Genomic DNA, 16,288 nt, shown 5'->3' on the forward strand with positions numbered 1-16,288 from the left:
TTCTATTTCCACGGATCCGTGGCTCTACAGAAAGGCAAACATTGAAATTCATTCATTCTCTTCTTCACCATCGCATCTGGTTTCAAAAAAAAAAAAAAAATCAATACAATCATTTCTCATTTATTTTTTAAAAAGGGTTGGATGTTTACGGGAGAGGACGGCACAACGGGGCTGCAGGAGGATTTAGGATGTTTGGTTTCAAAGGCTGCAAGGAGGATTAGGCACAAACTGGACACAAAGGTGTCGTAACGGCCACAATTAACAACGGAAGGAGATGAGCGGTCTGAAAGACCTGATAAACCATGCCAGGTTTTGTGTTTCTTCCTGAAAAGACTCTTACAGCTGGATCCTGCTGAATTAAATTGGATTTGTCATTGGCTTTGGCGTGAAAAGGACAGGACCCATTAGTTCAGACGTTTAAAAAGACACAAGGCTACTCTCAGAAACCGGGTCTAGACCGGAAGAAAATCTGCTTATTAAAAAAAAATCATTCCACAAAATTAGGCACGAGGCTGCAGAAGAGACTTTCTTTGCAGGAAATACCAAGTGATCAGACAGGTTGTTTTCCCAGATTTTTCACACCTTTAGTTCTGGTCTGTTAAACGCAGCACTTCCAAAATATTTTCAGTGTTTACAAAAAAATGGAGCTTGTTCTACCCAAACTGCGCACAACGGCTTGTAGGGACTTCTTCAGGAAGGGAACGATCTGAAATTGCTGATTTAAGGTTTGGATTAAAAAGAAATCACAAATGTAATAAAACGGGGAGCCTCCACTGTGAATTGTGCCCGGGCAATGTAAAGCAGGGCTTTGCAGAGTGTCCTGAAGGAAGAAATGAGTGCATATTTCACAGCTGGCCTATAGGTTTAAGAGGTCTGAGGCTTTAAAAAAATAAAGCTGAAATCTAATCAGAGACAAATATGTTATCTTCAGTGAGATCTTTTTCCTGAGGAGAAAAAAAATCAGAAATAATATCAATGGAGACAACTCTTCCCCATTTCCTGAAGTGAAGGAAGAAAAGTCTTGCCAGTTACCAACATCATTTATTCTGTGGAAAGATGTTTGTGCTGTCAATTTAGTAATTTCTCTGTGTCTGTTAAAGACGGACATAAACACGAGATGCATTAGGAGACATCTGAAGTACCTGCACAGCCCCGATTTATTTATATCTACACATGCTTGAGGATACAGAGTCGGGAGGCGATCGTGTTTCTTCACCACCAACAGCTTGCAGAGGTGACGCTTGCCACCACGCATTTGTAGCAGCAGACACGTTTTGCTCATTTTACATCATCTGATGCAGTTTTAAACGCCCAGGCTGGAGCTGCTGTGCTTCTGCGTGACTCCTGTAGCCGAGACGAAGAGGCGAGCTCGGCGTGGCGGTGCCGTAAGGCTGCTGCGACCTCCCCACGCCGTCAGCCGTGCGCACCCTCCCCGAATCCCCAGCGAGGGGTCCCTGGTCCCAGCGTCGAGTCCCCGGGGAACGCTGGTCGCTGCCGTTTTCACGCCTGTGCCCAAGCCTGGCAGCTGAACGAGGAGAGCATTTACCCTGCGCGCTGGGTGCGATGGGCAGTTCGGCTCACGTAAAGCGCCCGTCTGCCCCTCCATCGCCTATCGGGCACCCGTGGTGCCCGTGCTCCTAACCCAGCTACCTCGGGATGCCCAGACTTCTCTTTCCCACCGCCGGCACAGTTGGGTACCAACAGTCATTTTTAGTGTCTTCTCTGGCACGCTTGGGTCCTATGCGATTCTCTGATATTTTGGTTCAAAATCTTGTGATGTTTTGAAAATAGTGTTTATAAAAAGCGACTGGCAGGCACCCCTCCTCACATCCTCAGCCTCCATCCAGCTCCGTCCCCCTCCTTTTCAAACACTTTCAATCTGTCCTGACGCCTTTTGAAAGCCCCATGGAAGCCTGGCCGCATCCCGAGGGCCATTTTGGAAAGGGACCCGTGGGAGCTTTGCTGGGGGGGGGGCTGCTGTTCCCCCCCACGCTCGGCAAAGCAAACAGCTCTGTTACAGAACTGCAGAAATAAACTGCTGCTTGCTCCAGAGTGGGCTGGTGATGAAAAACTGATAAATTCCTCATCTAAAGGTCTGGATGAGTAGGAAGTAAAATAATTGTTGCTTTCCTTTGAACTGGGAATTGGAGAGGCCCAAAAAAACAGTGATTGGTGTTAGAAGGAAAAGAAAAATGAGTTAGACAGATTTGAGGAGGGGAAGATTCCTATGCAGAGAAAGGGGAAAAATAAGTTTGCCATTTTTCAATTTTCTTTTTCCTAAAATACAGGATAACCAGTTCACTGAAATGAGAATTAAGCATCCTCCCCTCCACTCAGTTTAAAAAAAAAAACAATAATTAAAACCAGAAAACAAGCAAGCAAGTAAAAGCACCCTGGAAGCTGGGAGGGGTCGAAGCTTGCTGAAGTATGTTTAATATAACACAGGCAAATCCGAGGACTGTGAAGAAGGAGAGACCCGGGCCAGTCCCGGTCTCGCGTACGTCGGTGAGAGGAGCTGGAAATGTGCAACCTGTTGTCAGCTTTGACTGATGCGACTTCAGGAATTTGATGAGAAATTTTAAACAACAGATTGGCGAGGCAGAACTCCGTGTCACTGAAGATACGATAGCATTCAAGGGTGACCATGGCAGTTAGTTTAAGGGAAAGAGTTTTGAAGAACAGATGGTCTTCTCTTATTGGGCTTTTTTTTTTTTTTTTAATAAAAAAACAAAACACCACCACAACAGAGCAATGCACATAGCCAAGACTCCCTGATTTCTACCGGCAAAGGAATTAACTGGTAACCATCTGAGCCATCTGAAGTACTTCCAAAATCTACTAAGTGAGGTTCAGAAGAGGAAGTTAAGGTTTCATCTTTAAAAATTCAAACTTTGAACGACAGTGAATCACCCACCCACCCCCTGTCCGGTCCTGCTATCTAAATGCAGTAATTAAACATGAGTTTTTAAAAGAACATTGCATTCACTGGAAACAAGAAGCTGAGGAGGTAATAGGACAACAAGATTCATGCTCATCACTTTTAGTTATTTGAACCAAGAGCCTAAATCAGACCTGATTAAAATAGGAACTCAAAACCAGATTCAACCAAAACTAGAGATATTAAACAAATACAAATGTGACAAGAGTCACGATTCAATTATTAGGAGTCCATCTTTTAATTGCTCATTAAGATGACAGTGTGTATCTTTGCCTACATATATTTAGCAGAGACTTTTCACTTTGACAGCGCATAAAATTATCCATGCCAACTGTATATCTCTTACTTTTTATGTCAACTTTAGAGTTGCCAGTTTTTCATTATCCTCTTGGTCACAAATTAATAAGGAGGAACAAATTTAATAGCAGCCTCAAACCTTTAGAGATTATGTCAGCCTTGTGTATCTGTGCCAGTTAAATTACCATTTATTTCTGCTTAAATTTAATGTGGTCATCTTCATACAAACACACACATACTTAGAGCCTGCTCTCAGGGTACAGCATTAGCACGCCGAGGGGCTGCTCTGAAAAGCTGACATGGAGCTCAGCCTTGAACTTCTCTAACCTCATCACTCCATTTAAGATGCAACAAAGGGGGAAGACCAAGGTCAAGAGCTGGAAACGCGCAGGAGTTTTTGGCGGGTGCCGTTCTCCCATGGCATTACCGGATGGGATGTCTATGGATGAGCAGTGGCACGTCCTTTGGGTGGTCAAAATGTGTCGAGGCCCAGATCCAGGTGGGTGCTGCCCTTGGTGACCCATCCTTCTCCGTCTTCATCACGTTCTAGGGAACGCTTGCTCTGGCCCGCAAACACTGGGTGCTGGATTGCAGGGCTTCGTCCCTGCCTTCGCAGCTGCAAGCCCAAAAATAATAAAAAAATAAATTGTAAAAGATGTTTTATACCAAAGGAAATACTAAACGTGGAAACAGTGGTTTGATTCATTTCACAGCTGTAGTCTTTTTTGATTTGTTCGTAATTTTCTACACTACTGCTTCCAATTTGATACTGTCTGGGCATTGGATGACAATGAGAATGGGATAACAGATGATGAGCTCAAAATACTGAACACAATCATACTCGCCCTACGTGTACCCACAATCAATATGTCACTTTGAGGAAGGAACCATCAGCCACTGGGCAAAGTTTGGAATATAAAATGTCAGAGGAACTCAAGGCACATTTCTTATTTCCTGGGAGCTGTCAGAGCAGCTGGCTTGTTGCTGCGGAGGGGACATGCGGAGGGTTCGAGTAAATAGCCCCAGATACCTGAATTAAAATTGTTGTGGCGGTTTTCAGCGGCTCCCTCCACCTCCACTGCCCCAGGCCACCGAACGCGCATGGCTAACCGTAGGGCTGACGGCAGGACCCGTCTGAGCAGGTCCCATGGCCACTGACCGAGCTTGCGGCTTTGGGAACGGCGCCTGTTTTCCTCAATTTACCCATCTCTGCGTATTTTGCTGGTCTCTTCTCCCAGATGTACAGCAGAGATCATCAGAGACAGTGGGCAGAGGTTATCTGAAGACAAGAAAGCACTTTGATCCGTGGGCACAGTGAATAATACGGCGTTTAGATTTTTTTCCTTGGCTATTTGTACGTACAGTCGAGTCATAGGGAAGCCTCAACGCATATTCTGGAGCATATGGTGATCTTTCTTTCAAGCTTGTTTTCAAGAGGAAGTTTAAAGCGAGGAGCTTTAGCAGAGCTGTTCCAACACAGGCTGCACGGCAGACGAGTAAGCAGTCGGACAGAGGTACGGGACTCCTAATCCACGTCGTCAAAACTCCCTGTATCGGAGAGGAAGAGGGGGATGAACGAAACAGGTGAAGAGGAAAGAATATGCACCAAAGCAGAAGAAAAACCAGCAAGAAATGCGAGCCTGCCTCATCTGAAGCATTTGAAAAAAGTTTTCTAAAGCATCTTCGGGTTTTATTTCATCACTTAATAGGTTTCACTTTATGCCTGTGCATATCTACGCTGTATATCAAGTTCAAGAAATACATAGGAGCAAGGGTGAATTGCGTACAGATTCCTGAAATTTCCTCTGCAGACAGATGGCCAGAAAGCAGGCTGGGAGGGAGAGTACAAGCAAGGAGGACGTCGTTCTTCAAGAAAAAGTAAGAAATGTAAATGGCACCATCAGTGCTAAGAAAGACAAACCCCTGCAAAGCATGAGTCAGGCTCGGTTCAAACAGCAATTAAATGATTTAGAACAAGACTGTGATCATTTACAATTTTTAAAGGTGAAAGGTGTGATTTTGGTAATACCTTAAAATTAAAAGGCCAGCCACTCCATCTTTAAAATGATGGTTTCTCTCCTGGAAGACTTATCTCATTGTCAGTCCATTAGCAGCCAGCCAGAACCCATCCATACAAAAATAATTGGCTATTGATATACGGTAATGCTGAAAAGTTATTCTTATTTTTGTTCATTGCTACAGAAAGATGTCCTCTCTAGCCTACGCTTTCAATCATTATAAATGCTACTGTGAAAAACTAAAAACACTTTTCTGAGATAGATTAAGATCTACTTCACAAATAAATATATTTTATCGCTAAGAGAAGAGGCAAATGTCACTGGTACTGAGTGTTTTATACACAGTAGAGACCACTTACTCTGGAATTTTCCCCTCATGGTAAATTAATGTCACTGGCTACGCGCAGTCCCCTCCGCACGAGCAGGCTCCGACGCAGGGTTTATACCTGCTGGAAAACACATGAAGAATTGTCTCTGACCCACGAGAGCAGCCCCTCCTTTTCCCCTGACCGCAGGGAGCTAGAACGGGGTAAAAAGGATGGTTTACTGCAAAAAAGGATGGTTTACCGGAGAGGGGCAGGGACCACTGCTTTCCGCGGGGACCGAGGTCCCGTCTTCCCCTTGGCTCAGAAAAGGGTCACATCCTGCACGCCGCTGCGGTACCTGGGTCCCGGAGGAACCGGCAGCCTGGGAACAGCAAAACCCGCCACCACCCGCAGCCGTCGGGCCCCGTAAAATGTTATTTGTGCACAGGCTGGGACGTTTGCACGCAGGCTGTTAAAGCCGCGACGAGGCGGTGGCAGATGCTGCACTTGCGAGCTAAGCACCCCTCAAGAATAGCTAATAAAACCGGAGGACATTGGGCTTCGTAATGCTGTATTTTAAAGATAAAGAGTCTCCGGTTGGAATTGTACAAAGATTTTTACTTTCTTGCGGACAGTTATTTGGCTGCGCTGTAACGCAATCTCGAGCTGAACTGAAACAACGGGTTGTAAAGCCCTGGCTGGGACGACACGCAGGGAGATGTGAACAGCAGAACAGAGAAAGTGGGGAGATAATCGAGCTTGACGGAGAATTTTTGGGACTGTAGTTTGAGCCAGTAGTTGAAATTTCTCATGTTTAAGGCTCAAACAGACACCAATGAGAAAGCAAGGTGCTGAATAGCTTCAACAAATCTGTCTTGGGACCTTGTGTAGACATTAATTTTTGGTTGTTTTGCCTTATTTATGGCCATTCACTTGAAACAGTTGATAAAATGTTTAAAGGAGTAAAAGTTTAATTTTACGTTTGTTTCAGCTGCTTATGGAACTATTTTTCCTTCTATATTTTTCTTGTTTGGCCAAATTTCTACTGTAACTCTTCCAACACAAACAGTTTTGGTTGCTTTTGTGTTGCTATTAGAAGCATATCACTCCTAGTAGTTACTATACTGAGTCTCTGTTATCCCTTTAGCAACAGCCTCTCCTGCAGTAAAAGGAAATGCATTTTTTTTCTCTTGTCTCTTATTGTCCAGAATTACTCTTGGATATTGCAGTTGTCAATGTTTAGTATTAAATCATTTCCCTGCCAATTCATTGTAATCAAATCTTCCACAAAGTCAATAGCAATAACATTTTTATAAGGCATTGTCTCTCTCAACCTATTAGGTGCTTTCAGATCTTTGAATTTTCCATTCTGAAAATAATAGATAGTGACCTGGAAGAAAGCATAAAATCTGTGAAAGTCACACGAGCAACCATGTAATTGTTCATACTGACCAAACCTTTGGGTCAGAGCTTTGACTTGTTCAGACAGGTTGTTAAATCATATGAGTGACTTTTATTTGCTGTAGAAAAAAAAAATGCAAAATAAATAAATGAGCTACCAGGCCCACTGGAACCAATAACAATATTTCTATCGCATTTAATGGGACCAGATGTTGGCTTTGCAGAGTTATATGTGGTGTTACACTGGGTACATCTGTGCCGCAATGCAAATATGCCACTACAACCCACAGGGAGGTACTCAACCGGGTTTAAAGGAAGCACTGAGAGCCCCAGCACTGCAGAGCAGAGGGCTGCAAAACCCACCCCAGCCCCGAATATTTATTTGCACTGGGAACTTGCGTGTAGCTGTGTGCTGTCACAGCCGCGGTGCCACCAGCACCCGCGGTGTCGGCTCAGCGGTGTGTGGGGACGCCCGCGCAGCTCGGCTGAGGGTGCTGCAGAGTCCTGGAGGCATCACCCAAAGCCGTGGGCGCTTCACAGCCCGCGGTGAAATACTGAGATAAAGACCGCTTCCTTCAGCGTCCTTTCAACTGAAAGCAGCTCTCCCCTGCCTCTTAACCAGGTCCTCAGGATGAACTTTGGTTTCATCTTCTTCTGTCTTTAGGAGGGGCAGAGTCACACTGCTGGGGGTTACTCTGGGTTGGAAGGAATGAAACTGGGTCACAAAGCCCAAACATGATGGGCCACCTTAATTGTAAGTGCACAGCTTGCACGGAAGCCAGCAGAAGTTTTGTATGAAAGGAAACAGCACAATTATGGCTTCGTATCATAGCTATTTGCAAACACAGATGGAGAAAATATTACAATGAATGAAAAAAACCAAATTTCTCTATAGTTACGCTGTGCTAATGACACTTGCTACGCTGTAACTCCATAAATGAAAGAATAAAGGCTTATCTAAATGAGTTTGTTCAGCCTTAAGAAGAAAAGGCTCAGCAGGCTGCACCTGCAGTTACAGAGTGGGAGGGCAGCGAGATGGCCCCAGATGCTCCTCACGGGCACGCGGTGAATGTGCACGGCCAAGGGCGCAACAGGGGATGTTCTGGTTAGATAGAAGGGGGGGAAAATATCACCCTGAGAGCAGTTAAAGACTGGAACCAGGTCTCAGAGAGGTTGTGGGATCTTTCCTTCTAGGTATTTAAAATTTGACTGGACGAGGCTCTGAGCAACCTGCTCTTAGCAGAGCCTGCCTTGAGCAGGAGCTTGGGCTCAGTGACCTCCAGAGGTCCCGTCCACCTAAGTTAGTCTACAGTTCTGTGATTTTATAAATAGCTTTTGACATCAGCCTCTGAAAAAAGGCGTATCATTTAGTGAATGTAAACAGCTAATCCCATGATCACTTTCAGGCAACGAGGCTAGTATTTTCCTCTTGTATGGTTTAATGCTATTGAAAGTCACTGGTATCCAGCTGACTCCTAACTAAAACAGCAAAGCAGAGACTCAGACTCCAAATCAATAGTGAAAAGTGATCTAGAAAGTCTTATTTTCTGTCTACAAGCAGAAGTTAGGTTGAAAATTACACATAGGATATTATGATGAACAGTTGCTGCTGTGATATTAAATAAGATTAACACATGTAAAAAATCTACTATTTCATTTTCACTCTTATGAAAACTCCTGACGAGGTTGGAACTGAGATCTTTCACTTACACTGATGTCTGCTCGCTTGGGGTCATGCACGTTTTGGGTGACACTGCTCCATGTTGCTGCTGCTGCTTCAGCAGAGATTTCCAGCAGCCCAACCCAGCAGCTTCAAGAGTTTTCTCTCTTGAACGTACAGCTCCCTTCAGCCTGAGGTTCCTTGACTTGGCTTTAAATATTACTGGTGCTGCTGTTGAATTCTGCAATCCATCTCTCCCACAACTTAACGGCACACTCTCAGTATATACATCCCTCTTCTGTGGATTTTAATGATACCTGAGGATCTCTCAAAGTCATGAGGCAGTCATCATTAGGCGACTTAGCTCTTCTTTCACTCACAGCACCGATCCCACAGTCGGTGACCTATCTACATCAGGCAGCTTATAACTGATGAACTAAACTAACTAAAAGTCAAGGTGCACCAGGCACAACACAGGCTGTGAAGCAGTTGTGCTTTCTCAGTTTAATTTGAGTTCTGGGGGAGTGCAATAACCTCAGTGTCACTGAGACACCAGCATCACCACCCTCAATTAACTTCTCATTTTGTTTCCGTACCAAGGAGCAAAAGCAATGCTGATTTTGAAGATACTTTAATTTGTCTAACCCCACGGTACTGCAAAGCAATAGCAATGATCCAAAAGTGACCATACGCTGACGAGTGGGTTTCTCCCAAGGGTGGCTTGCACGCCCTTACACACTCAAATGATGAAGTATGGAAGTACTCTGCAAGCACTTATCACTTGCAAGTATGGGTGACAGAGCTACATCTGCGTAAACACAGCCATGAGTTTCATTGATTCTGATGGGTGATTTATTTCTGACTCTGCAAGACAAACCCATAGAGACCAGCAGTCAATACCGGTAGAAGTCGATTAGCGCAATAACACACATCTTTTGGGTCAGTGGGCAGGCAGAACAGTTATTATTCCTATTAGCTCAGATTCGGGTGGAAAAGAAAGGAAAAAGTTAGTGTCAACTGCAGGCTGTATATATCTTGTTTCTCCTTTTTCTTTGACAGTGTTACAAAATCTGCCACTATTCCATTTTTTCCTTTTTTTTTTTAATATTGGTGCATTTTAAACAGGAAGCAATAGAGAATGGGGACATCTTTAGTCCCTGTTCTCATCTCACCTTCTTCATGTATTGTGTAATTCCCTAATGCCTGGGAACCTGTTCAAAACTCCTCATTGTCAGTGTGTTCAGATCTCGAGGGACAAGACCCACAGCTAATATTCAAGACAATGTATTCCTGTCTATGAATAATATGAAGAGCTGAATCCTTTTTTCTTCGTTTTTTTTGCCTCTCACATGGCCTTAATGAAGATTTTGCAATCCTGTCTCCCTAGGGGCACATGGGTACCATCTAATATCTGCATTTAAATGTTCTCTCCCTGCCTCAAACCCCAAACTGAAATCTGAAAACCAGGAAACTGTTTATTCCAGGCTTCCTGAGCAACATACAAACAAGTCTCTGCAAATAAGTAGAGCTTTAAACCTAAAAAGAGCCGCAGCATAAAGAGGAAATACGGCCAAGCTTAAGACATCTTTACCCTTCTAGTAATGCTGGAGTCAAGGCATGAACCTGATGAAACTTGAAATAAAAGACTTCTACAACCAGGACAAAACCAATTTTTACAGCAGCATTCCCATGAGAAGTGGATGAAATATCCCATTTTCTTCCTGCCCCACTCTCCATGTCCCCAGATGTCTTTTCAACTCACATAAGAGATTATTTCCTCCAGAGGAGATATACGTGAGCTTTATGGGGAGCTGTGTTAGCTCCACGCGGAGAGCTGCTCTCCTAGGGAGGGAGGGAGGGAGGGAGGGAGGGAGGGAGGGAGGGAGGGAGGAAGGAAGGAAGGAAGGAAGGAAGGAAGGAAGGAAGGAAGGAAGGAAGGAAGCGAGCACGGGACGAAGGGCTTTAGATTAGCTCCTCCATTTTCCTCTTACTGACTTAAAGAAGCAACAAGATTACCAAAAGTACAGCTCACCTTGAAATATGTTGAAAATCCAGTGACTTCTGTACTCTAAAGCCCACCTTGAATCTAGTTCTGGAAACCCTGCTGGAGAGTATGTGGAGCCTCTGTGCATCTCATCTACATCTCAGGTGACCGAATTCTCTCCAAATTGTTTCCAGACATTTGCATCATTCCTGCATCGCCAAGAAAGCAAAGAACCAGCCTGACCAGGACAGCTTGCATAGGCGAGGCTTTATTTGGGGCAGCTGGTTTTACTGGTGCTGCTATGGGGACAGTTTCTCCAAACCCTTGCTGAAATCAGGGACGGGAGTGTTGCTCCTCACATGAGTAGAAGCCTTCAAGTCATTGTGCCTCTTCTGATGAAAATATTAACAATGACTTAGACTTCAAGCGTGTATTGACAGATTGTTTTGATCTCTAACTGGCATTTTTGCTTTGTTAGTTAGTAGATATGAAGCTTAAGTTCTTATTCAGATAAAACTCACAATTTTTGCTGGAGTGAAAATGAATAACTAGACCAAGATTTGGCCCCCAGTTGGACTGGTCTAACTGGAGTTTTTATGTGATTCAATCTTAAGAAGTGAGTGAAGCCAGCTATAATAGAGCTGGGAGAAAATGGGCAAGAATTAAAAAGATAATGCATGAAAAAAATTAACCCTTTTCTCCTATTACTTGGAAGGTTACATATATTTAGAGCATCACAAATGTTAGATCATCAAAAAGCTCAAACTGGTCAGGCACTAAACGTTACTGTCCCACTGGAAAAGTTACAGGCACCCAGGTAGAAAGGATGCTGTGTGACCTTGGAGACCGGTCACTGATCCTGTTGGACAACGAACCAGCCATCAAAATGGGAAGACTATCAAAAAGTAACCTGCTGGCTAATTTATCCAAGCAACTTGGAGAATACTTATAAATAAGAAATACAATAGCACTGACTGGAGTTGGCTCAAAAATTATCCACAATTAATAAATTGACCCGTGCTACATACTATGTTATTTTCCCTGACATTTTCACAAGCTACAAATCTGGTAATACAATTAAATGACAAGTTCAATCACTTCTTTATTTCATGTATATGTATATTATAATATTTTATAGCTGTATTACAGAAAAGACTGTTTACTCACGTTGTATCTTCCCTAGCATAATTCAGAGCTATGCTTGCCTAAGAAATTACTTGTCTGCATTTTGATTAAAAAAGCAAAACCTCATTGTTCCCGTGGCAAATGAATTCAGTCTTTAAATGAAACTCATTGTCACATCCTTTTCTATGCAGCAAAGGCATTCAGCTCCTGGAATGGTTTTAACCTCTAACACAGTACTTTTGTGTCTGTATCTGATCCAGCCATGATTCATTTTTCTTCCAAAGCTTCGTCAGTGTTTGGGCTCTGTACTTAGTTCTCAATGAACTGGCTATAACGCAGTAGTTACAGCTCCCTGGAAAATGACACACAGTAACTCTGTCAAGTTTTTTATTAGCTTGGATAGGTCTTTTATTTTAGCAAGGTCTTTTATTACCTTGGATAGCTTTGAACTAGTTCTGAAGTGGATGAGTGAAGACCTGGAGATCCAATTTTATATCGAGAGCCATTTTTTTTTTTTTTTAACTGCAACCCCTTGATTATTGATAGGCTTTTGTTCTTTACTGTCATTGCACAACACATTGTTTGAAGTGAATCAGAGTGCACAAACTTTCACAATTACTTCCCAGAGTTTGGATGGGTCATGGCAATCAGCTGGCAGAAATCCTCTGACTTTCAGGAGGCAAAAAGCATCTGCTCCAGATCAGAAGCTAATCTGATCCTTTTTGTTCCGGAATACGTATCAGAAAACATCATAAGAATGTTATGGGAAAAAGAAGCATCTGTAAATCTCAGATGGTGGTTATTCTTGTGTCTGTTAATCCACACGTATACACAAAACCAGGTAATCTGGAGTAGTTTAGCATTCCACCTCAATAACTCCATAAATCAAAATGGACTCCATCAAATTAAATGAGCATGAATGAGGCAGTAAGACCAGGCTCAAGCTGTAGAAGTACTGAAACTTGAAAAAAATATCACAAATAAATAGAATTTCATTGAAAATGTCAAAGTCTCGAAAACGGTGTAAATCCTTGCCAAAACGGCATGCCGTTCACTCTAAACCCAATTCCCTTGATCTTAGTAACCGTTCTTTTCACTTGTATACTTCCAGTTACGCTTTTATGGCTTCAACATTTGTTAAACTTGAACTGATCTCATAATCTGGATTCCTTGTCCGCAGTAAAATAATAAAATGTGTGTTTGAGGAAATTTTGGAAAATGACCAAGAAATTGATTTGCTCCCTTTTTCTAACGGAGACTTCTTTACATTATCAAAGCACTTAAATAATCAAAAGCTTTCAAGTTTAAACACATTGCAAAAATTTTGATTTTGATTTTTTTTTCTTTTTAAAAAAGTGCTGGGAATACAAAATTTCCTTAATAAACCACAGTACAATTTCCTTACAAGTTCAGTTGTTCAAAGATACTTTCTTTTTGAATTCAAACTTAAAAGGCAATAGTATTTAAAGCTTGAGTCAGTTCAGACTTTGAGGTAACTGAAATCAGCCCATGACTATTACTTGATAAAATTTAATCCTTTTATATGAATCAGTCTTATTTACAAATCAAGTAAAACTTGTATCTATCAAAGATTGCTTTCATATTTAGCCTTTTTTTCCTTATTCTTGCATTTTGCTGTGTTGTTCCTTGGATTATTTATGCCGTTGTGGCCTCACAGAATAAATGCTCCCAGTATCGCTAATATAACAATCAGTTGCAACGATCCCCAGATGTTGTCAAACAATCGGGTAAATGGAAATCCATGTACCCACAAGGATCTGCTTGGCAAGGATCCAGCTGTAGACTTGGCAACAACAACCACCAAAAAAGGAAAAAAAAAAAAAATCATATTTTTCCTTTAGTGTTACAGACCCCATTCCTGTTTCTCAGTCGCCGTATCCGTGTTGCAGCCATGGCTGAGCAGCGGGGCCAGGACCCGGACACAGCACCTGCAGAAGGTCTGCAAGGAGCTGGATGGTGATGGTAAGTGTCCAGATGATGCTAAGCATTTTTCTTTCTCAGGAGCAAAAGTCACTGGTGCTTGGCAGGATTTGGTCCTCTCTGCACAGTACCTACGAGCACAGCACATCATCGCAGGTTTGCATTTAAATCGCAAGTTTGAGAAGTTTCCATTTTCCTTATGGACCCTGTTGTCAAGATCTCACAGACAGATTACACTGTCCTGCTAAAAAATTCATTCTGTAGGGATCAGCTAAAGTTAAATCTAAGAGGAATAGTACATTACCCTGGGATTAGGCTCATATTTCAAACAGACTGTTTGCTGAATAAGATCTCACAGTGTGAGCAAAGAGAGCAGAATTGGGACCAAAGCCACCAGGCTGGAGAGGGGACGAGGAGCATCCCAGGAGCTGCCACCGCTTTAGCAAAAGGGGAAGGATTTGCAGGCGCCACGTGGGATGGGGCTGGGGTGCTTCAGGGATAGCTCCTCCTGTCCTCCCCCTAAGGGGGGAGAGGGTAGACTCCTTTGGAAATGTTATTGTTTTCAACAAAATGTCTCTTAGAAAAAAATCTGGAAGCAAATTATAAAATATGGGAAAAGAATCTCTAGACTGGAAAGTTTCCATAGTTTTTTGAAACAGCGCATTATGTATGTGAGTTGCAATGTGAAGAAAAAAACCAGCATCCTTGTGAAATCCTAGATGAATCCATGGTCGTTCCCTGGGCTGTGAAGAGAAGGTCTCAGAGCATCACCAATACAGCTCACGAAGACCCCTCACTCCTACTTCTGCCCCTGCCCACACGCCGGCACCTGGTCTTGATATTGTCGCTGAAGTAGAGCCTAGAGGGGCTCAGCCAGCACCTCCACCATGGCACAATGGCAGGAGGGATAAAACGCAGCCCCCTTATCAGGTCGGTGGGAGGGTGTCTTTGTCGCATTATCAACATGGTGATAATCTGCCACCTGATAAGAAGTTGGAAATTTCTGGAAAATTTCACAATGGAAATCACAGCTTGCATTTTTTTTTTTTTTTTTTTTTTTTTACACAGCCAGCCAGCCACAAACCCCTTAATTTCAATATTAAGAAACTATCTTTACAAATTGTAGTTAGTATCTAGTAGATGAAGAATCTCTGTACACATTTCACCTTTTTTTTTTTTTTTATGAAAAGAAAAAATATTCTGTAGCTGTTGGTGTTAGTTTACTTTTTCCAATCCCTCATATATTTGCCATCTGGAAACACCTAAACGCCAGCAGGTTTTGGCCTCAAGTTAGAAAATGTTTGCAATTTATTTCTCAGAATTGCTAATAAGTTTCCCTGCCAAAAAAAAAGGAACAAACAATGATTCGGCAAGGCCTTTGAAGATCAAAAAGAAATATAATTAATTTGTTAAAGTGGAAAAATACCCCAAATGCCTGTTAACAAAATTGCATTTGACCTTCTGCATTTTTCTGCTGAGAAGACGAACTTTTTACTTTACGCCAGCAGGATCCTCCCCGCTGAGAGAAGTGAAAACCCCACATCATGGCGTTTATGAGACTGTGTTTTATGGCACTATATAAGATAATGCACATATACCTGTGCTTGCCCCTGCCACTTACTCACCAAATCTCATTTAACGGCAAAGGTCCTAACAGCCATCATAAATACATAAGGCAGAGGATCATCTTGCTCAACGTGCCAGGCACACAAGGCTGGTCAGGGAAGGGTGAAGGTACCACCCATCTGCAGTGCAAAGATACCCATCGTCTGCCCCCAACACCAGAAAAAAAAACCCAACAAAACCAAATCTGAGCAAATTCTGCTGCTGGATGCTCTGGGGAAATCAAAACTGAAGAAACGGCTGATGCTGGCTGGTCCTAAGCAGTCACATCTTAATTCAATTTAATATAGCAAGAAAAAAGCCCACATTTTCAGCACTTTACATGATCATAAAAAGCAGTTAGGGCTGGCTTAACCAAAGTACAGCTCCTACGACAAACCTCTTAAAAGTTCTGTGATTTCCATTCCACCCCACTGAAAAAGTATGATAAGGTGCCTTGGTGTGGCAGGCACTGATTAGAGTTAAATACTAATACATTACGTCAATTTAAACTTTTAGTGGCTATAATACTGATTAACATGGAATGTAATGCTTTACAAAGCATATAATGACATGAAAAAAATGGAGGTGATCTGAAATTTTGCGAGTAATGGAGACAACGGAAATATAGGTGGGGATATTGTTGGCAAGATTTACTTAGAATGAAGAAAAGACGAAACAGCTTGTATTAAAATAGGAGATAGATGTAATATTTTGGATATGACCATTGGATGAATTACATTTCATCAATAGTTCTGTAAGAACAGCAGCTAAAAATGGATTATATTTGTTTTTAGGGAATTAACTGTGCAAATAAAGTCAATTTAATTCCTACATTACTGTGAGAACTTTAAAGTCAGACTCACAGTTTTCCTGAAGCTTGGTAACAGTGATATTAGCAAACAGATGCTCTGAAACTAGTTTAATATTGCTAAATTAATTATTTTTGTTGGTGTGCTTGTCTTAATCCAAAGAGAACTGAAAGCTAGGCAGAATAAATCAAAAGTGAAATGCAAT

Source organism: Grus americana, chromosome 14 (assembly GCF_028858705.1).
Source record: "Grus americana isolate bGruAme1 chromosome 14, bGruAme1.mat, whole genome shotgun sequence".
Taxonomy (NCBI): domain Eukaryota; kingdom Metazoa; phylum Chordata; class Aves; order Gruiformes; family Gruidae; genus Grus; species Grus americana.